Genomic DNA, 22,861 nt, shown 5'->3' on the forward strand with positions numbered 1-22,861 from the left:
GTACTACAGCCAGACCCAGTAGTAAACACGCTACTTCCACAGTTTCTCAGTGCAAAAAGGCAGGGCTTTTCTTCAGATTTCATATCAAACCGAGCTGACGCAAATGAAAGTCCCAAAGAGAGAAAATAGAGGGAAAAGTCGTATCTTGTGCATGCATTTCGTGCAAATTTCCCTGAATACAAACTTGAGTTGCCAGCTTTGACTTTTGTTTGTTCTGGGTCATTGGCCACCACTCTTTCATTCCCGCTTATACGAGGGGGTTACTGTGTTTCTATGAAAATGGGCGTCGTTGTGTGCGTGTGTGTTTGTGTGTGTGTGTGTGTGTGTGTGTGTGTGTGTGTGTGCGTGCGTGCGTGCGTGTGTTTGTGTGCGTGTGTGTGTGTGTGTGTTCGAGTGTTGAAGTGTAAGTGTCTGCTATTTTTTTTGTCATTGCTTTATCTGTGTGTGTGTGTGTGTGTGTGTGTGTGTGTGTGTGTGTGTGTGTGTGTGTGTGTGTGTGTGTGTGTGTGTGTGTGTGTGTATGTATTTGTGCGAGTGCCTGTCTGCCTGTGTGTGCGTGCGTGCGGGTATAATTGTGCGTCTGTTCCTTCATACGTTTGTTTGCGTGTACGCGCGTGCCGTGTGTGTGTGTGTGTGTGTTTGTGTGTGTGTGTGTGTTTGTGTGTGTGTGTGTGTGTGTGTGTATGTGTGTTCGATGTTATGTGTGTGTTCGACGGTGTGTGTGTGTTCGACGTTATGTGTGTGTTCGACGGTGTGTGTGTGTGTGTGTGTGTGTACCCACTACCCACACTATGATGAGCTGACTATATTTGCGCCTAGATATTTTATTCATGCTCTTACGTTTTATGCTGTTTATTTTGATTCACCACACCCGAGTTTATCGTAATTGAGATAATAAAGTGTTCTATGTCTAGATGTATATGTCTAATACACATGCACACACGCACGTAGGCTACAAAAATCCAATCTTGACTTTGAACTTTATATAAACATACATCCTCTTCACAATTAACGAGGACAAACACAATTTACAAACACCTAAGTACAATTTTTCTGTTTTAAAAATTCGGACACACATTTTCTCAAATAATATGAAACTCGCTGAACTTATCTTCTTTTCACTACACCTTATATCTTGATTCCCAAAAAATGGAGTTCTGCTTTTTCAAATTTGCAGTAACACAAACTTTCGCTCTGACCACACTATTTTTGTCCAGCAGTTTTACCGATACACAATCATAAAAAAACACTACAAAAAGAGTTTTAAGTTAACCGACTTCGCTACCACATAAACAACCTTTTTTTTATTGTCCCCAACATTCTGGTCAACGAAATCATTATTATAGACAGTCATTCTATTTAAGGACAATCATTACAGCTTTGAACCGACCCTTTCGTTCAACCAGTCAAAAACAACAATTATAGTAAAAGCTACAGCGCGATCAACGTTTGCCCATTTACGAACTCGCGATGAGATTTGTTTCTTCTGGTCACCAAGCCTACCGTTTACAAACGCATGCGCACTAATTGGGATTCCCCCAATTTTCTCGACCTTGACCTCAGAACTCTCGAAGCCACTACTTCGGCGTTCAATTTAGCTCGTGCATACCGAGTAGCTGGCAACTTTGCTTTCGAAGTTCCCACTTCCAATGTCAAGGGCCTCTCGCTTGACATAATTATACGACGATATCGCATCTCAAGGGTCCTTACCTATCCAAAAGAAACCTCCAGCGCATACTACAATTGCAGGACATTCCGTTTTTAAAGGCAGCTCATTGGGAAATGATCTCAGACACAATATCGAAGACGTGAAATGCGTCAATCGAGCAACTGTCGTAACTTGGCTACAATGAGACGGTCTCCTACCTTGCACCATAGACACGGACTGTGACATTCTTGTTTAATTTAGGTGAAATGCTTTAAACAGAGTGACTTAAAACCGACAGTTCGATCAGTTACTGACCGAAAAAAACGTGCTCGAGTCATTCGGCGAAGGTGGCGAGCTTTTAAACCAGCACGACTGAATAACTCAGAATGCCTTTTTTCATCATGCCTCTATTCTACATGAGTAACATAGTGCAGTGGTAACGGTTCCGGACTCTCGTTTATTCGCTCCGGGTTCAAGTTCCGCCGGGAGCTATATATTTTTTTTATTTTTTTATTTTTATTAATCTTTTTCTTTTTAAGCCTCCGCAATTGCATTCCGGCTGCAAAAACCGGGTTTTGCCTCTGTGTTAATTTTTTTTATTTGCAAAAGAAACCTTCCTATGCTTTGAAAAAATCATATCATGTCTTGACTTTCAACTGTACGCGCGTGTGTATGCGTGTGTCACTACGGTGAGTGTGTGTGTGTGTGTGTGTGTGTGTGTGTGTGTGTGTGTTTATGTGTGCGTGTGGGTGTGTGTGTGTGTGTGTGTGTGTGTGCCGTGTCACTTGTGTCATCATAGTTTCAGTGTGTGTATGAGTGTAGATTGAGAGAGAATGAGAGAAAGTGAGAGAGAGTGAGTGTGTGGTTATTTGTTTGTGACTGTGTGCGTGCGTGTATGGGTGCGTGTGTGTGTGTGTATATGTGTGCGCGCGCGCGTGTGTGTGTGTGTGTGCAGTGTGTGGTGTGTGTGTGTGTTTATGTGTGCCGTCAGTGTCACTTGTGTCATAGTGTCAGTATGTGTATGAGTGTACGTTTGTGTGTGTGTGCGTGTGTCGTAAGAGAGAGAGAGAGAGAGAGAGAGAGAGAGAGAGAGAGAGAGAGAGAGAGAGAGAGAGAGAGAGAGAGAGAGAGAGAGAGAGAGAGAGAGACCGACACTTCTTTGGCATTTATCGACCAGACAGCGTCTTTATGTTTAACAGTTAAGACTGTTCTGAAATTTGGACAGAATAACCGTTCTTTCGTAAAACACTTCTGTCAAGAGTACAGCAATTTCACCATCTGAAAAAGGCGCAGAACGCCCCTCTGTGTCTACTTTCTTTTTGAGCAGCACACGTGCCTTGCCATTTTCGTTGACTGAAATGTTGATAGAAACGTGCGCATGCGTATTAGTAGGGATTCCCCCAATTTCCCCGACCTTGACCTTAATACTCTCGCTGTCACTACTTTGGCGTTCAAGTCAGTTCATGCATTGTGAACAGTTAGAAAGTTGACTTCGGGAGTTCCCACTTCGAAAAGAGGCCTCTACTTCCAGTGTTTCTTACTTCTAGTTCATGCATACGGGCCCTGATGTTGTCCGCGAAAAAAAGGAGTGGGACAGTGAAGGGTGGTAGTCCTGTTCTTGATGGATCCTATTCCCTCTCGTTCTCGTGTCTGATGGTTTGAGAAACGCGGTCTTATCAATGCCGACCATGTCTTTTTTAATTTTAAACATCATCGCTAGCCGACTGTTATGTCTTCGTTTTTCGAGGCTCTTCCATCCTAAGTTTGTCAGCATGTTGGTGACGGTGCCAGGCTCTTTTTCCCTGTAGTTATTGTGGACATATCTGGCCGCTCTTTTTTGGACTGACTCGAGCAGGTTGTTGTGCTGTTGTTCGTGCGGATTCCAGACAGTCGAGGCATACTCAAGGGTGGGGCGGACCATTGTGATGTAGGTTGCCGCTTTCACTTTTGGGGTGCACTCCTTGAAGTTCCTTCGGAGGAAGCCGACTGTCCTGTTTCCCTTCGCTGCAGCTGTTTCTACGTGCCTGCCCCAGGAAAGGTTACTTGTAATAGTAACACCTAGATATTTGCTCTCTGTCGTTGTTTCAAGAGTCTGTCCATGGAGGTGGTAGTTGGATGGAAGAAGTATCTTATTCTTGTTTGGCATGATGTTCATTACCACACATTTGCTTGGGTTGAACTCCATTTGCCATTCTTGCTCCCATTTCTCTAGCGCTTCCAGGTCTTGTTGGAGCAGCATCTGGTCTTGTTGATTTGAGATGTTTCTAAACAGGAGGCTGTCGTCAGCAAACAGTTTTACTTTGGAATTTTTGACGACGTCTGGCATGTCGTTAATATATAGCAGGAATAGGAGGGGTCCTAGCACTGTGCCTTGGGGCACGCCTGATGTTACTGGTGCTGGTGTTGATTGGACGCCCTCGATTGCCACCCTTTGTGTTCTGTCGGACAGGCGTTCAAGTTAGCTCGTGTATACCGAGAAGCTGGCAGCTTTGCTTCCAAAGTTCCCACTTTCAAAGTTAATTTCATCATTTATACGACGATATTGCATCTTAAAGGTCCTTACCCATCTAAAAGAAACCTCCAACGCATGCTACAATTGCCTGACATTTTGGTTTTAAAGGCAGCTCATTGGGAAATGAGCTCAGACACAATATTGAAGACGTGAAATGCGTCAATCGAGCAACTGTCGTAACTTGGCCACAATGAGACGGTCGGCTACCTTGCACCATAGACACGAACTGTGACATTCTTGTTTAATTTAGGTGAAAAGCTTGAAACAGAGAGGCTCAAAACCGACAGTACGATCATTTCATCGTAATCAAAAATTAACGAGGGAAAACAAATTAAAACACCGATGAAAAGTATTAGTGCAGCAGCATAGCAAATCTGTTGTGCATTTTGTTATACAAGCACCAAATTTGGCACAAATGTACATTAATATGTTGCGAACATTTTCAGATATTGGGCCACTTGAAATTCTCTCTATATGTCCGCCATATTGGATTTCAAAATGGCCACCACTTGAAATCTACATTTGCTATTATCTGTGGAAATAATGCATCTATTGACTTGATTCTGGTATCCAAATGTATGTTTTTGGGGGCAAGGAATCCAATGGTACCAATTGCCACTTGGTATTGTCAAATATTTGCTGCCATATTGGATTTCAAAATGGCTGCTTTACATTACATGGCTGCTTTACGATCTACATTTGACATTGACTGCAGCAGCACTGTACATCCTGCAACACTGTGCCTACACGCACTACTGTCTGGGAGAAACCAGGGATGCAGAGGAACTTCTCGAGTTTGAAGACTGGTGTTGCCAGAGAGGATAAGACATCCCCCACTGGGGTTTCACTACTGGGCAACCGTGCTGAAACTAGAACTGTTGGTTCAAGTGTATGCGCGTTCTCTCAGGCAGGGATCGTTAATGATGTACCTCGATGCTCTGACACGGTGACAGCTGGTCCACTGGTTCCAAGCACTGGATCACACCCACTATGCTAGGTGGATACCAGTGCACCTGAAGGACATGGCCGAACTCATCACCAAACACCCAGATGTATCCAGGAAATTCAGGGAAGGCCACTTCACCGTTCAGAAAACACAGAGGGTGTTCTCTTCAATCCCGATTGACCAGGCACATGAGCAGAATAATGGCTGCATCAAAGGATACAGTGGAGCAGTTGGGCTCACTGACAACCCCAGTGCCCTACGTCGCTGGATGGTTGCGGGACCAGAAGTTGCCAGGGTGATCGAAGAATTCCAGGATGAGAACCAACACTGGAGACGGCAAACAGCAGACACACGTAATCATGATCAGACGCCAAGTGTACAGGCCTCATTTGTGAAAGATGTTCGCTCTCTCGTTGGTGTCATAGAGGAGATGGGCAACCCATTTGAGGAGGAGAGTCAGGATGTAGTCAAACTGGACACAAAGGAGATCGCAGGTCCTGCTGCCGTGGAGACCGTGATGAATGCCAAGAGGATTGGCCAAGAGCAGTTCGAGGCTTTCACCAGAGAGTGTCTGTTGGACAGAGCAAAGGCAGTGGACGACCCCATTTCTCGTAACAAGCTGAAGGTGTTCAGCACTTCCACTCCAAGAAGCCAGAGCAAAGGTCAGCAACAGCTCGCCTCCGTCAGGAATGACCGTGAACTCTTCGCACGCATGTACCATTGGCTGCCAGACGAGGGATGGAAACCTTAAGGAGTTCTTTCGTCACGAGAATCAGGCATGTCTTCCTGCATTGTCTGATGGTGGAAGCCTCTGCACTGGTACCAAGAGTGATCTCCTCACATGCTTGGAAGAAGTCTCTGACGCAAAGACAGAGACTCCTGTCACGACCTGTATTGTGCTTGATGGAGCAGCCATCGTCCAGATGCTGAAGCCGGCTGCATCAAAGACCTTTGAAGAGTATGCACAACAGATCGTCATCCCATATATGTCCACGAAGCTGCAAACAGTGTCACGCCTGGATCTGGTCTGGGATACTTACCTTGCTGATTCACTGAAGGGTAGTACACGTGCAAAGCGGGGACAAGGCGTGCAGAGACGTGTGGTGGCTGCCGCAGCCATACCAGGAAACTGGCAGAACTTCCTACGAGTGGACAGCAACAAGACCGAGCTGTTCAGGTTCCTCTCAGCAGCTCTCATGGAATGGTTTGACCAGGAGGACAAGCAACTCGTCATTACTGATGGAGAGGCAGTGCTCAGCAAACCACTACTGCTAGATCTGACCTCACTCGCCCCATGTAACCATGAAGAAGCTGACAGTCGGATGTTGCTGCATGCATCTCACGCAGCCCAGCATGGACACCATGCAATACTCATCCGGACTGTAGACATCGATGTTGTGGTTCTGGCAGTGTCCCTGGCACAGGAGTTGCAACCAGAAGACAAACTGTGGCTGGCATTGGGAACAGGCCAGAGTTTCCGATATCTAGCAGCACACGAAATAGCAGCTGGATTGGGACAAGAAAAGGCACGGGCACTGCCAATGTTCCACGCTCTAACTGGATGCGACACTGTGTCTAGTTTTACTAGACGTGGCAAGAAGACTGCGTGGGCAGTCTGGACGGTACTGCCAGAACTCACTGAGGCGCTGCTGCTGCTGCACCGCGTGACATACCAGATGATGCAATGCGCATGATCGAGAGGTTCGTGATCCTGTTGTATGATCGAACCAGCAAATGCACAGACATTGACAAGGCCAGAAGAAAAATCTTTGCAAGGAAGAACAATGTGCAGCTCATCCCTCCAACGAAGGCAGCTCTGACGGAACATGTCAATAGGGCAGTGTATCAAGGTGGACATGTGTGGGGTCAGATACTGCTGCCAGCACCAGAGCTCCCTCCACCAACCAACTGGGGTTGGTCAAGGACTGCAGAAGGACAGTACACACCTTACTGGACCAGGCTACCTGAGGCAGCTCACAGTTGCATTTAGCTGATTTCTTGCAAGTGCAAGAAAGGGTGCGTGAGGCGCTGCAAGTGCAAAAAGGCTGCCCTTCAGTGCACAGCCCTCTGTGTGAGTGTGAAGGGGACTGCACAGGACGATGAGTCAACAACATACATGTACTTGTGGCAATGCTGAATTAATTAACATGACACTGTTTATGGACACGAATCTTAGTACCGGTCTATACCTAGCCTCAGATACCAGACCATTGTAGAATGTCAGTATACACCTAGCCTCAGATACTAGACCATGTAGCATGTCAGTATTATACCTAAGACATTTACAGAACTAAGACATTTTTTTGAAAGTATTGTGTTGAATCCAATATTTGCCTAGATAATTTCCAAATACAATTATATAACAGACTGTGATAGATAATATTAAGTTGAAATTGGTACCATTGGATTCCTTGCCCCAAAAAACATACATTTAGATACCAGAATCAAGTCAATAGCTGTGTTGCGGATCCCAGTCTGTTACGTACTCGGAGGGTACGAGGACCTCACCTTCTACGTAATGAACCAGATCAAGGATGAATTTTGTTTCTAAAAAAAATTCTATCACACCACTGTTACAAATTCATACACAAAACACACAAGATGTATTTGAAAGTTTATAGATTCAACTTTTTATTCATTTGCTTGTTTCCGAGGTCGACAGATTTCTTCACTCTTGTATCGTTCCTTTTTTATGTCCTAGATCTACAGGTTAGCCTACTCATCTTGTAATATGAAGTGATGATGTAGATGATCGGAGCATCGTGTGATCCGGGCTGGTTATTTGTCGAACAGGTTACACAATGTTCATCGTTGCTGATCTCGAAAGCATCAGACGAAACTGGAAACTCGAAACTCGAAACACCAACGTATCTGTTGAACTCTCAGAACTGGGAATTACTCTGTCATTATACAAACCGTTTCCCCTGAGACCTGTGTGATAAAACCACATCTTGTTATTCAAACGGAGACTCGACTATATCATTCATTATAGCACTTTATAAACAATTAATTATCCACACTCATTCATCATGCCGCTCAACGTTCATACAATGTATTGCGTTTGGTCTACAGTGATTACATAGAATCTTGGCATTCAATCAAACTTATGACACTGTGACCATTGCAATTTGATAACCTTGGGGAAACTAACTTGGATCTGAATAACTCATATTTACCAAAATAGATTTCACCAACGTAACGGCCAACGGCCCCTGCTACCGCTAGCTGCCCCCTCTCCGGCCATCCTGTCACTGACAGGGTAACTCCGCTCTGGGATTCTTAAGCCTCCGCTCGCCCTTGACGATGGTTCTTGTTCTAGGCGTTAACCGGTATTGTTGCGGCTCTTCCCATGGTTTCGCTCACCCTTGCAGACTTCCAGTTGCTTCTTCTTCACGGGGGATAACCTGTCAAAGGCCGAACAGAAGCCGAAGGCCGCTCATGACACGTGTGAAGGCAAGTTTTGTCTGTTTTCTAGGTATTGTTTGATTTATGTCGGGATTTAAGGTAAGCTACTGATTCAGTGATGACTAAATTTGTTTCTCGATGCATAAAAAGTCAGGGAGCGATTGATATTTGCCCGTAAATAGCCTTCAAAGCTGAAAATGTCCGCGATCGAGCACCGGAAATGGCTGTTCGATGGGTTTTGCAAGTAGAAATGTGCTTTATTTCACCAAATCAGCTCGTATTTGGTGTGGATACGGGATTCTAGAGGACGAAGGAGTCATAAGAGGTGCAAAGAAGTGCTATTTGGGAGTAGAATAAATCTTCCGAGACAGTAGACAAGAAAAGGTCATAGTTGAGAGATGCGCGTAGGCCGATTGTCTTTCCGACAAGCGAATGATACAGCAGATTAATCATTCGTTTTGACCAGAAACCTAGTCTCTAGTTTTTATGAATGAGTTTTTTAATTAAAACAATCACGAGAACTCTCTCGCTTAGCCTAATGGCTGTTCGATGGGTTTCGCAAGTAGAAATGTGCTTTATTTCACCAAATCAGCTCGTATTTGACATCGGTTTGGTATATATATATTTTCTAATCCTACCGCAAACTGGATAGCAGACGCGGCACGACTGTTGCACCACACTTTGAAGTAATCCCACACTTTGAAGTAAATTACTTCAAAGTGTGGGGATGTGCCCCACACTTTGAAGTAAACTCAGTTTTTACTTCAAAGTGTGGGGGGATCTTCCCACACTTTGAAGTAACTTACTTCAAAGCGTGGGACTTTTGCATCGCCTGTTTGAGCCTGATGATTTTGTCAAAAAAAATGGCAAAGTCTTTTGGATGAGTGAACAGAAAAAGTGAGCGAGCCAAGAAACATAATGATGTTTGTTATCAGGCTTTAAGCAATGTCCCATTGTTGAGTGTGACGAAAACTCGTGGTGACGATTTTAAAACATGTTGGGTCACGCATGGTCCAATCTTACATGGTCCAATCTTACATGGTCCAACCTTACATGGTCCGACCTTACATGGTCCAATCTTACATGGTCCAATCTTACATGGTCCAATCTTACATGGTCCAATCTTACATGGTCCAACCTTGCATGGTCCAACCTTGCATGGTCCAACCTTACATGGTCCAATCTTACATGGTCCAATATAACATGGTCCAACCTTACATGGTCCAACCTTACATGGTCCAACATTTCATGGTCCAATATTACATGGTTCAACCTTACATGGTCCAACCTTACATGGTCCAATCTTACATGGTCCAACCTTACATGGTCCAACCTTACATGGTCCAATCTTACATGGTCCAACCTTACATGGTCCAATCTTACATGGTCCAACCTTACATGGTCCAACCTTACATGGTCCAACCTTACATGGTCCAACCTTACATGATCCAATCTTACATGGTCCAATCTTACATGGTCCAATAATATATATATGGACCATGTAAGATTGGACCATGTAAGGTTGGACCTTGTAAGGTTGCACCATGTAAGGTTGGACCATGTAAGGTTGGACCATGTAAGGTTGGACCATGTAAGATTGGACCATGCGTGACCCAACATGTTTTAAAATCGTCACCACGAGTTTTCGTCACACTCAACAATGGTACATTGCTTAAAGCCTGATAACAAACATCACTATGTTTCTTGGCTCGCTCACTTTTTCTGTTCACTCATCCAAAAGACTGCCATTTTTTTGGACAAAATCATCAGGCTCAAACAGGCAAAAGACGCTTTGAAGTAAGTTACTTCAAAGTGTGGGAAGTTCCCCCCACAATTTGAAGTAAAAACTCAGTTTACTTCAAAGTGTGGGAAGATCCCCCCACACTTTGAAGTAAAAAATGGGTTTACTTCAAAGTGTGGGGCACATCCCCACACTTTGAAGGATTACTTCAAAGTGTGGTGCAACAGTCGTGCCGCGTCTGCTATCCAGGGCCCGTATGCATGAACTAGAAGTAAGAAACACTGGAAGTAGAGGCCTCTTTTCGAAGTGGGAACTCCCGAAGTCAACTTTCTAACTGTTCACAATGCATGAACTGACTTGAACGCCAAAGTAGTGACAGCGAGAGTATTAAGGTCAAGGTCGGGGAAATTGGGGGAATCCCTACTAATACGCATGCGCACGTTTCTATCAACATTTCAGTCAACGAAAATGGCACATGCGCGCGTACAGTTGAAAGTCAAGACATGATATGATTTTTTCAAAGCATAGGAAGGTTTCTTTTGCAAATGAATAAAATTAACACAGAGGCAAAACCCGGTTTTTGCAGCCGGAATGCAATTGCGGAGGCTTAAAAAGGAAAAGATTAATAAAAAATATATAGCTCCCGGCGGAACTTGAACCCGGAGCAAATGAACGAGAGTCCGGAACCGTTACCACTGCACTATGTTACTCGTGTAGAATAGAGGCATGATGAAAAAAGGCATTCTGAGTTATTCAGTCGTGCTGGTTTGAAAGCTCGCCACCTTCGCCGAATGACTCGAGCACGTTTTTTTCGGTCAGTAACTGATCGAACTGTCGCTTTTGAGTCACTCTGTTTTAAGCATTTCACCTAAATTAAACAAGAATGTCACAGTCCGTGTCTATGGTGCAAGGTAGGAGACCGTCTCATTGTAGCCAAGTTACGACAGTTGCTCGATTGACGCATTTCACGTCTTCGATATTGTGTCTGAGATAATTTCCCAATGAGCTGCCTTTAAAAACGGAATGTCCTGCAATTGTAGTATGCGCTGGAGGTTTCTTTTGGATGGGTAAGGACCCTTGAGATGCGATATCGTCGTATAATTATGTCAAGCGAGAGGCCCTTGACATTGGAATTGGGAACTTGGAAAGCAAAGTTGCCAGCTACTCGGTATGCACGAGCTAAATTGAACGCCGAAGTAGTGGCTTCAAGAGTTCTGAGGTCAAGGTCGAGAAAATTGGGGGAATCCCAATTAGTGCGCATGCGTTTGTAAACGGTAGGCTTGGTGACAAGAAGAAACAAATCTCATCGCGAGTTCGTAAATGGGCAAACGTTGATCGCGCTGTAGCTTTTACTATAATTGTTGTTTTTAACTGGTTGAACGAAAGCTGTGATAATTGTCCTTAAATAGAATGACTGTCTATAATAATGATTTCGTTGACCAGAATGTTGGGGACAATAAAAAAAAGGTTGTTTATGTGGTAGCGAAGTCGGTTAACTTAAAACTCTTTTTGTAGTGTTTTTTTAATGATTGTGTATCGGTAAAACTGCTGGACAAAAATAGTTTGGTCAGAGCGAATGTTTGTGTTACTGGTAAATTTAAAAAGGCAGAACTCCATTTTTTGGGAATCAAGATATAAGGTGTAGTGAAAAGAAGATAAGTTCAGCGAATTTCATATTATTTGAGAAAATGTGTGTACGAATTTTTAAAACAGAAAATTTTTTGTACTTAGGTGTTTGTAAATTACGTTTGTCCTCGTTAATTATGAAGAGGATGTATGTTTATATAAAGTTCAAAGTCAAGATTGGATTTTTGTAGCCTACGTGCGTGTGTGCATGTGTATTAGACATAATACATAGACATAGAACACTTTATTATCTCAATTACGATAAACTCGGGTGTGGTGAATCACAATAAACAGCATAAAACGTAAGAACATGAATAAAATATCAAGGCGCAAATATAGTCAGCTCATCATAGAGTGGGGAGTGGGTACACACACACACACACACACACACACACACACCGTCGAACACACACATAACGTCGAACACACACACACACACACACACACACACACACACACACACACACACACACACACACACACACACACACACACCGTCGAACACACACACACCGTCGAACACACACATAACATCGAAAACACACACACACACACACACACACACACACAAACACACACACACACACACACACACACAAACACACACACACACAAACACACACACACACACAAACACACACACACACACACACACACGGCACGCGCGAACACGCAAACAAACGTATGAAGGAACAGACGCACAATTATACCCGCACGCACGCACACACAGGCAGACAGGCACTCGCACAAATACATACACACACACACACACACTCACACACACACACACACACACACACACACACACAGATAAAGCAATGACAAAAAAAATAGCAGAAACTTACACTTCAACACTCGAACAAACACACACACACACACACACACACACACACGCACACAAACACACGCACGCACGCACACACACACACACACACACACACACTCACACACACACACTCACACATGCACACAACGACGCCCATTTTCATAGAAACACAGTAACCCCCTCGTATAAGCGGGAATGAAAGAGTGGTGGCCAATGACCCAGAACAAACAAAAGTCAAAGCTGGCAACTCAGTGAGGCAAGTACTTCCGATGTCACTCAAAACTTCGGGAGTTGTCGCGAACTTCCCCCATAAGCATACGGGCCCAGTTCGCGGTAGGATTAGAAAAAATATATATATATACCAAACCGATGTCAAATACGAGCTGATTTGGTGAAATAAAGCACATTTCTACTTGCGAAACCCATCGAACAGCCATTAGGCTAAGCGAGAGAGTTCTCGTGATTGTTTTAATTAAAAAACTCATTCATAAAAACTAGAGACTAGGTTTCTGGTCAAAACGAATGATTAATCTGCTGTATCATTCGCTTGTCGGAAAGACAATCGGCCTACGCGCGTCTCTCAAATATGACCTTCTCTTGTCTACTGTCTCGGAAGATTTATTCTACTCCCAAATAGCACTTCTTTGCACATCTTATGACTCCTTCGTCCTCTAGAATCCCGTACCCACACCAAATACGAGCTGATTTGGTGAAATAAAGCACATTTCTACTTGCAAAACCCATCGAACAGCCATTTCCGGTGCTCGATCGCGGACATTTTCAGCTTTGAAGGCTATTTACGGGCAAATATCAATCGCTCCCTGACTTTTTATGCATCGAGAAACAAATTTAGTCATCGCTGAATCAGTAGCTTACCTTAAATCCCGACATAAATCAAACAATACCTAGAAAACAGACAAAACTTGCCTTCACACGTGTCATGAGCGGCCTTCGGCTTCTGTTCGGCCTTTGACCGGTTATCCCCCGTGTTCTTTTCCCGAGCGTTATCTTTTCGTTCTCTCTGCGCAGACTCCCTAACCACTAACCGAAACTTATCTTCTTGTTGCTAGCCAACCTAGTACCTATTCTGGACCAATCATAAGTTTTGTCTTTTCGCGAAAATAGCGATCATTGAATTTCGTATCTAGATAACCTCATTTATTATCTAATTCCTTACATTTTCAATAACAATGAACAAAGTAATTTAACGATCACATCAAAAGTAAAAGAATATGCTTTGAAGGGAACTCCTTCAAGATATACGAGAATCTCCTGACGACAATCAAAATGACGTCAATTGATAGCGAAACTTTTGACGTAATTACACTTAGGTTTTCCCGACAATTCATAGGCACTTGCTGCATCACATAATTAAATAAACCATAGGTGCATGACGGTTTTCATAAACACATGACTGCTTTTATTGAATAATTCGGTATTTGTATAGACCTGAATAACTTGCGTAAATTTTCGCAACAAGCTGCATTATGTCCAGAGATAATAGCAAATGTAGATTTCAAGTGGCGGCCATTTTGAAATCCAATATGGCGGACATATAGAGAGCGAGTTTTAGCGTCAACTAAGGTGACTCGAGTCGAACCGGAGGTCGCAAAAACTCGGTCCGGTACGACTGGAGTGACGTCACCGGTTAACCAACTTTCAACCTTGCTTCCTGCGTAGGGTCTCTCCAGTTCCAAGATGGCTGCCAAGGCGAGGTGAGAAACTTCTGCAAATATTTTTTGACAAAGTTACGGATTGTGAGAAGACATTTGTTGTAAATCACTTAGCCTTTCAAAAATTAAGGATACTGGGTTGGATACTGTCTTGGTTTTAATGCATTTTATTTTAGCAGTGATGTTTATTTTGGGAAGAAATTAGGTCAACAGGAGTTTGGGTGCGATTTCGGCTCAAATGTACTTTAGCGCCCTGAACTTTTACCCGGCTGTTTTGCGCTCGATTTTCACGCTCACTTCTTCATTGACGTTCGAATCGATAGTTCGATGTTTTGGCATTACATTCACATCAACAATAAAACAGTACTGCTTGTTCATCATCGTCGTCCATCAACTCTCCACAACAGTAAATCCGTAACGCGCTTGTCGCCATCTTGTTGCAAGGGACGCGACTGGACACAACCCAACAGCGTTTCCGCGAAGAAAAAAACCAGACATGCGCAGTGACCCTACCGTAGCTCAACCCTGTTCCTCGCGAAAACTCGCTCAGAGAGAATTTCAAGTGGCCCAATATCTGAAAATGTTCGCAACATATTAATGTACATTTGTGCCAAATTTGGTGCTTGTATAACAAAATGCACAATTATTTTGAACATTTGGGCTAAGCCGCCCCACTATATTGTCTTATCTAAACTTCTTGACAGACATTTCCCCAATAAATAAGGAACAAGTCACTAAACTTAGTTATTTACGGTCTACTGAATAATGTTCTTCCTTTTAAACTTTACCAGTAACCCAAATTTTCCCTATAACCAATCTATGTTTGTCCAACAGTTTTACCGATATAAAATTATTAAACACAAGTTCAACATACAGTAATTGTTGTACTTATTGTGAGAACGAAATTGTTTTTTTTGTTTTGTTTTTTTGTGCCCAAAAATTATGTTTATTTGGAAATGCGTTGAGGATAAAGTGATTTGTAAATACAATATGATTATTAAAAATGACCTTAAAGGAAGTTTTTTGGGCGTGTTTGAAAATTCACAAAGTTTTAAGGCAATAATAAGTTATGTGAATTATTTGATAGTGATAGCCAAAATGTGTGTTGGTATTTATAGATATGGTTTCCCTCTGGATATTGTATGCATTTCTGAGAAGGAATTGTTATATAGAAAAGTTGTTTAAAATACATTTAGAAATAGTATTGTTAACGATATAGGTACATTTAAAGTAGAAACATTAATATAAAAAGCAGAAAAAAAGAAAAGAAAAATAAAGATCAATGAAGAGGGATACTCCCCGCCAAAAAAATAAATAAATAAATAAATAAATACAACTGAGATAAAAAAAAAAATTAAAAAAAAGTTCAACATAGTCATTTATTCTTCTCCTAACATTCAGGCCAACAAAGTCATTTGTCATAGGCAGCCATTCGATTCCAAGACAATCATCACAGGTTTGAACTGACCCTTTCGTTTAACCATTCAAAAAACAACAGCAATAACGCTGTTAGTACTACAGCGCGCTCAACGTTCGCCTTTTTGAACTCTCGAAGAGATTTGTTTCTCTGGTGGCAAGCTTACCGTTCACAAACGCATGCGTACTAGTTAAGATTCCCCCAATTTTCGCGACCTTGACCGAATACTCTCGAAGTCACCACTCCGGCGTTCATGCATAGTGAAAGTTAAAGTTCGGGAGTTCCCACTTCCGAAAGAGGCCTCTACTTCCAGTGTTGCTGACTTCCTCCTCATGCATGCGGGCCCTGAAGTGTCAGAACATTTTCGGGGCTTTCATTCGTTTTTGCATCAATAAGTGCAGCTTGGATGCCAGTGACGAATTTGAACACCTCGCCGCAGTTGAGACAAGTAGAGCAGAAAATCATTGGTCACTGACCGACTGATAAAAAACCCACTGGTAGCAGATTGTTAATAATATGACGTAAATACATTTTACTCCAAATAATTTGATATTCTTTTGCATTAAAACAAGATCTGTGTTTATAAAAGTATATGAGAGATATTGTTGTATACTATTTGTCAAATTCTGTTTTGAAAATGATGAGGTTTGCATGAGTATCTGTTCGAGCAAGGCATAATTTGTTGCCAATCGGAAAATCGGAAATTCCCGTTCACGCACACCCGGTACCTCTATTAGTTAATTAAGATGTTTAAAACGCAGACGTACGCGTTGACGTACACATTCACATTAAATTGAAAACGTCTTTGAAAACAACTGAAACGAATTAAAAATATATGTTTTCTGACTAGTGTATATGCTTTGTAAATGCACCCATACTTCGTGAATAAAGGTCTCAAGTCTCACTCGTACTTTGGAGTGTGATTTGAACTCATGCCACTTTCAACCCCTGACTCAGTTTATAAACTCGAATAGAAATATCCTGCCAAATACCCCAAATGAAAAATTAAGCTATCTTTTAAGTTTTAATAAAGACCTTGGGTGGCAAGGTCCCAAACTTATCGCTGGACTTGTGCACACGCACCCACTTGGTCCCTGGATATGAAGAGACATTGCTGCGGCTGAGGCCATTGCTTCTCATATAGCTACTTTATATTTTTATTAGAACCGTTAAGAATACCATTTTATATCCAAGTATCTCTTATTACCATTTTTAATTAGATGAGCGAGAGTGTGCGGGGGGGGGGGGGGAGGGGGGGTGGGTGGGAGGGTGGTGAACCACTGTACATAAAGGGAAAGTTTGTGTGCGCGCCTGTGTGTGTTTTTAATCTAAGACAAATGTCGCCAATGTTTTTACAGAGTGACGTAAAATAAACGATTTTATCATCATCATAAACGATTTTATCATCTCACTAGGACATTTCTTCGACGTCAAGTGTTACGTTGAAACGTGCATCCTGGAACAGATTAATCCAGGTCTGCGGTGAACAAACCCATATCAGCATTTTAACTTTTAAGCAAATAAACGCATATCACAATCAAGTGTAGAATGATAAGTCACGTTTGTCTCGGAAACTGAAAAATTATTTGTTGTCAGTGTGTCACCCAAACAGGGGAAAACTGTGTATGAGCGACAACGTCTTGCCTTCAAAGGGATAGAGGGTAAACAAACACCAGTCTGTTCATTCGTTATGTTCTAACTCCTCGAAGTCGACCTCTCTATTTATTTCCAAATCTCATCATCTCGAAACGATTTGCGTGAAGCGATATTACTACATTTAGTCAACCCTTCGAACTGACATAATGAAATTGACCGCACCGCATTTTCCCCTAGAACATATACTCCAAAGCTGTGTCACCGGCTTTCATGCCTTGCGGTCTTGGTGACACGTTCACACAACAGAGATCGTTCAGAAAGTGACAAGCCAGTATAGCGCATTAGCGTACAGCACTTCACAGTAAAACGCGCGTTTTTATATTCTTTCTAATTTTCCGACCTTGCTTTTAATCCAAACATAACATATATCTATATATGTTTTTGGAATCACGATACCAAAAAGAATAAGATGAAATTGTTTTTAAAATACATGTACTGAACCGATCTTCATAAAACTTTACACGAGAGTTCCTTGGTATGAAGATCGGTCCAGTAGTTTACTCTGTATCGCTCTACACACACACACACACACACACACTGACACACACTCACACCACGACCCTCGTCTCGATTCCCCGTCTATGTTAACACATGTAATCTAAAATTGACTAAAAGTTTTTAAAAAATAACACAACACAGACTGACAACAACAAGAACAAACAGCCAGAGCACACGTGTTTTTCTTGAGAGAGCACGGTAACTAGTCGCGCTGTCTGCTTCACGAAGAGCTGATGACTTTGCCAGTGACAGCATTGACCCAGCTAGTTTGAACACTGGCTGAGATTTTTTTTAAATAAAAAAAAATCTGTACTCAACACCGGGCTGACAGATGTGGGGTCACTGGGCCTTGGGCATGCACATGGTGCACGGACTCATTCTGGGCCCGTATGCATGAGGAGGAAGTCAGCAACACTGGAAGTAGAGGCCTCTTTCGGAAGTGGGAACTCCCGAACTTTAACTTTCCAACTGTTCACTATGCAAAAACGCCGGAGTGGTGACTTCGAGAATATTCGGTCAAGGTCGCGAAAATTGGGGGAATCCTAACTAGTACGCATGAATAGAATAGAATAGAATAATAGAATAGAATAATGTTTATTGTCATGAACCATTAAAGTTATTGACACAACAAACATCAAATAATGCATTATACAATGCTAAAAACGGCCTATACCCCAGACGGGGTCACAGGCGTAGGTGAGGAGGTGAGGACAATGCTAAAAAAATCCGTAACAAATTTGCCAAGACGAACTTGAACTTCGTCTTCTATAAATAAGTTACTTGGATTTTTGTTAGCATATTTCATATTGATATTTGAAGCATCTTCTTTAAATTCATCCCTTAATTTAACATATTTATTGCATTTATCTAGAAAATGTATTTCATCTTCTATGACATTGCATTCAATACAAAGACGATTTTCTTTAGGGATATTCTGATGTCTTCCACTTTCAATTTTTAAACAATGTGTGCTAGTTCTTAATCTGCTTAACATATTTCTGTGTTTATTATTCTTAATTTGTATTAAGTATGACTGCATTTTGTAAGATTTACTGATCATAGAATAAAACTTAAGTCTGGAATATGTATCTGATTTTACTTTTGTCCAGTATCTTATATATTCCTCTTGTTGTTTTTTGTCAATGGCAAACTTTAATTTGTGTACATTTAATGTAGATTGGTTATGCCAAACGTGACTAAAACCTAAGTTACAAAGAGATTGTCTAACAAATTGTAGCCATGGCGTTTCTGTCGGATGGTGCAACATTGAGTCATATAATTGATGTATATACGAATCTTGTTTGGAGTCTAGAATATGCGCCCAGAATGCTATTGTTTGTGATAACATTTTTAATCCTAAAGGGAACCTTCCTAATTCCCCCAGTACAGGTATCCACATAGCTTTTCTATGAACTCCAAGAAGGAATCGACAAAATTTGATATAAACAAATTCATGAGGATTTTTGCTAGATAAACATGATCCAAAGAAATGATCAGTATTTGTTTGTTTTATTTTATTATTAAACGTAAACGGATACCAAATTTCAGCGCCATATGTTAATATAGGATTTACAAGTGAATCAAATAAATGTATCATTGTGTCTATTTGCACGTTTTGGTTGCTGAAAATTCTGCGGAGGGAATGTGCTGCTTTATTACCTTGTTTACTTAAATGATCTTGAGCTGTATCAAAATTTCCATTCTTGTTTAATATGACTCCTAAATATTTATATTGATCTGTTACTTTGATTACATCAGTTCCACATTTAAATATTGTGTGCATTTTTGGATTTATATGACAAAATACTATAATTTTTGTTTTTTCTATGTTAATTTTCAAACCCCACTGTAGGCAATAGTTATTTATATAATCTAACTTATTTTGTAATCCTATTTTTGATTTTGAAAGAAGTACTAGATCATCTGCATACAGTAGACACGATATTTTTGTATTCTGGCGAATCAACGTCAGGCATTCCATCAGTTATATCATTAATGAAAATATTAAAAAGAGTTGGGCTTAATGTATTTCCTTTTGTTAACGGTAAGCTTGCCACCAGAAGAAACAAATCTCATCGCGCGTTCAAAAAGGCGAACGTTGAGCGCGCTGTAGTACTAACAGCATTATTGCTGTTGTTTTTTTGAATGGTTAAACGAAAGGGTCGGTTCAAACCTGTGATGATTGTCTTAGAATCGAATGACTGTCTATGACAAATGACTTTGTTGGCTTGAATGAAGTTAGGAGAAGAGTAAATGATTATGTTGAACTTTTTTTTTTTTGGGGGGGGGGGGGGGGGATCTCAGCTGCTTGCTTCAACCCTTTTTTTTCCTTTTTTTTTTGCGGGGAGTATCCCTCTTCATTGATCTTTTTTTCTTTTCTTTTTTTCTGCTTTTTATATTAAAGGCACAGTAAGCATCCCGTAAACCATCACAGATACGGTCAGGCTTTTACACACAGTACAAACACCCTTTCATTTAAACACTCACCGATTGAGAACATCCTAGGTGCCCTCCGTAAAGAGCGAACAATTTTCAAAGAATTTATTTTTGCGTGGTTTATCTTACCCCTGAGCCATCGTGAACCCGTGTGATCCAGTTTCCCTTTTTCACAATGTAGTCGTCAGTTAGTCATTTGAATGCGACTCGATGTGAGCTTATCTACAATAGCACGTTTTTATGCACGAAACAAACGGCTGTGGTTCACAAGAACTCTAGCGATGGTGTTGACTGAGAGGAACGGCGATATGCCGCATAAACCGTCGTCTGCTACGACCCTTGCGTGACCCTGCTTCCGGGCTTTTCTTTTTTCAAACTTTCACAACTTCGAATTGCACTGATCTTGTCTTGATGAAAACACGCTGTCAATTTATTATTTAGATTTTAAAAGTTAGGTCTAGCACAAAAACGCACCACGGTCCAAAAACATTCTGATAATCATCGATCCACGGCTATCGCCAGTTTAAGGGAAGTAACTCATTTTTGACCTGAGTTCAGGATGGGTCCAAAAAGTGTTCGAGACAATCTGCAAAATTAATTCTTTAAAAATTGCTCGCTCTTTACGTAGGGCACCTAGGATGTTCCCGTTTGGTGAGCGTTCAAATGGAAGGGTGTTTGTACTGTGTGTAAAAGCCTGACAGTATCTGTGATGGTTTACGGGAGGCTTACTGTCCGGGCGTGATATCCGGGATATTCATAACAGCCGTCCAGCACCAAAACGAGGCGCCATTGTTGTAAAGGGCCAAGTCCACGAAAATAAATTCTTTGAAAATTTCTCACGCTCGACAGAAAGCAGCCAGGATGTTCCCGTTCGGTGAGCGTTTAAATGGAAGTATGCTTGTACTGTATGTAGACGCTCGGGGAGCTCTGTGATGGTTTACGGGAGGCTTACTGTGCCTTTAATTTTTCTACTTTAAATGTACCTATATCGTTAACAATAATATTTCTAAATGTATTTTAAACACGCCCCAAAAAACTTCCTTTACGGTAATTTTTAATAATCATATTATATTTACAAATCACTTTATCCTCAATGCATTTCCAAGTGAACATAATTTTGGGGCACAAAAAAAACAACAACAGTATAATCAATTTCGTTCTCACAATATGTACAACAATTACTGTATGTTGAACTTGTGTTTAATAATTTTATATCGGTAAAACTCTTTGTTGGACAAACATAGATTGGTTATAGGGAAACTTTGGGTTACTGGTAAAGTTTAAAAGGAAGAACATTATGCAGTAGACCGTAAATAACTAAGTTTAGTGACTTGTTCCTTATTTATTGGGGAAATGTCTGTCAAGAAGTTTAGAAAAGACAATACTGTTCATCGGTGTTTTAATTTGTTTTCCCTCGTTAATTTTTGATTACGATGGCGATGCATGGTTATGTACAGTTAAAAGTCAAGATTCGATTTTTTTTGAAAGCATAGGACAATTTCTTTACGCGTTTAAAAAAAAATAACACAGAGGCAAAAACCGGTTGTTGCAGTCTGAATGCAATTGAGGTCTATTAAGAAAAAGGTTAATTAAAAAAAAAAGCGGCACTTGAACCCAGAGCGTCGGATTGAAATTCCGAATCAGTAACCACTGCACCATGCTACTCGTCTAGAAAAAACACGACGCAAAGATGTGTTATCAGTTATTCAGTCGTGGTAGTTTGAAAACTCATCACCTTCGCCGAATGACTCGAGCACGTTTTTTTCGGTCAGTAAATGATCGTACTGTCGGTTTTGAGCCCCGCTGTTTCAAGCTTCTCACCTAAATTAAACAAGAATGTCACAGTTCGTGTCTATGGTGCAAGGTAGCCGACCGTCTCATTGTAGCCAAGTTACGACAGTTGCTCGATTGACGCATTTCACGTCTTCAATATTGTGTCTGAGCTCATTTCCCAATGAGCTGCCTTTAAAACCGGAATGTCATGCAATTGTAGCATGCGTTGGAGGTTTTTTTTTAGATGGGTAAGGACCTTTAAGATGCGATACTGGGTGGCCGAGTGGTAACGCACTTGCGCTCGGAAGCGAGAGGTTGCGAGTTCGACCCTGGGTCAGGGCGTTAGCAATTTTCTCCCCCCTTTCCTAACCTAGGTGGTTGGTTCAAGTGCTAGTCTTTCGGATGAGACGAAAAACCGAGGTCCCTTCGTGTACACTGCATTGGGGTGTGCACGTTAAAGATCCCACGATTGACAAAAGGGTCTTTCCTGGCAAAATTGTATAGGCATAGATAAAAATGTCCACCAAAATACCCGTGTGACTTGGAATAATAGGCCGTGAAAAGTAGGATATGCGCCGAAATGGCTGCGATCTGCTGGCCGATGTGAATGCGTGATGTATTGTGTAAACAAATTCCATCTCACACACACACACACACACACACACACACACGCGCGCACGCGCACACAAACAAACGCACAATTA

At 41.7% G+C, this 22,861-nt stretch overlaps 1 protein-coding gene and 1 long non-coding RNA gene across 2 annotated transcripts in view; both read right to left on the reverse strand.

Annotated features, from left to right (window-relative positions):
- Positions 1 to 22,861, reverse strand: part of LOC138975798 (uncharacterized) — a 270,784-nt gene that overhangs the window by 186,686 nt on the left and 61,237 nt on the right. The gene's annotated exons all lie outside the window — the stretch shown is intronic.
- Positions 7,713 to 8,491, reverse strand: LOC138958298 (uncharacterized). Its single transcript, XR_011453367.1, has 2 exons — positions 8,283 to 8,491; positions 7,713 to 7,977 (listed from the first exon to the last, which is right to left on the reverse strand). It is a non-coding gene; the product is annotated as an uncharacterized lncRNA (long non-coding RNA).

This window comes from Littorina saxatilis, linkage group LG1 (assembly GCF_037325665.1).
Source record: "Littorina saxatilis isolate snail1 linkage group LG1, US_GU_Lsax_2.0, whole genome shotgun sequence".
NCBI classification, from domain to species: Eukaryota; Metazoa; Mollusca; class Gastropoda; order Littorinimorpha; family Littorinidae; genus Littorina; species Littorina saxatilis.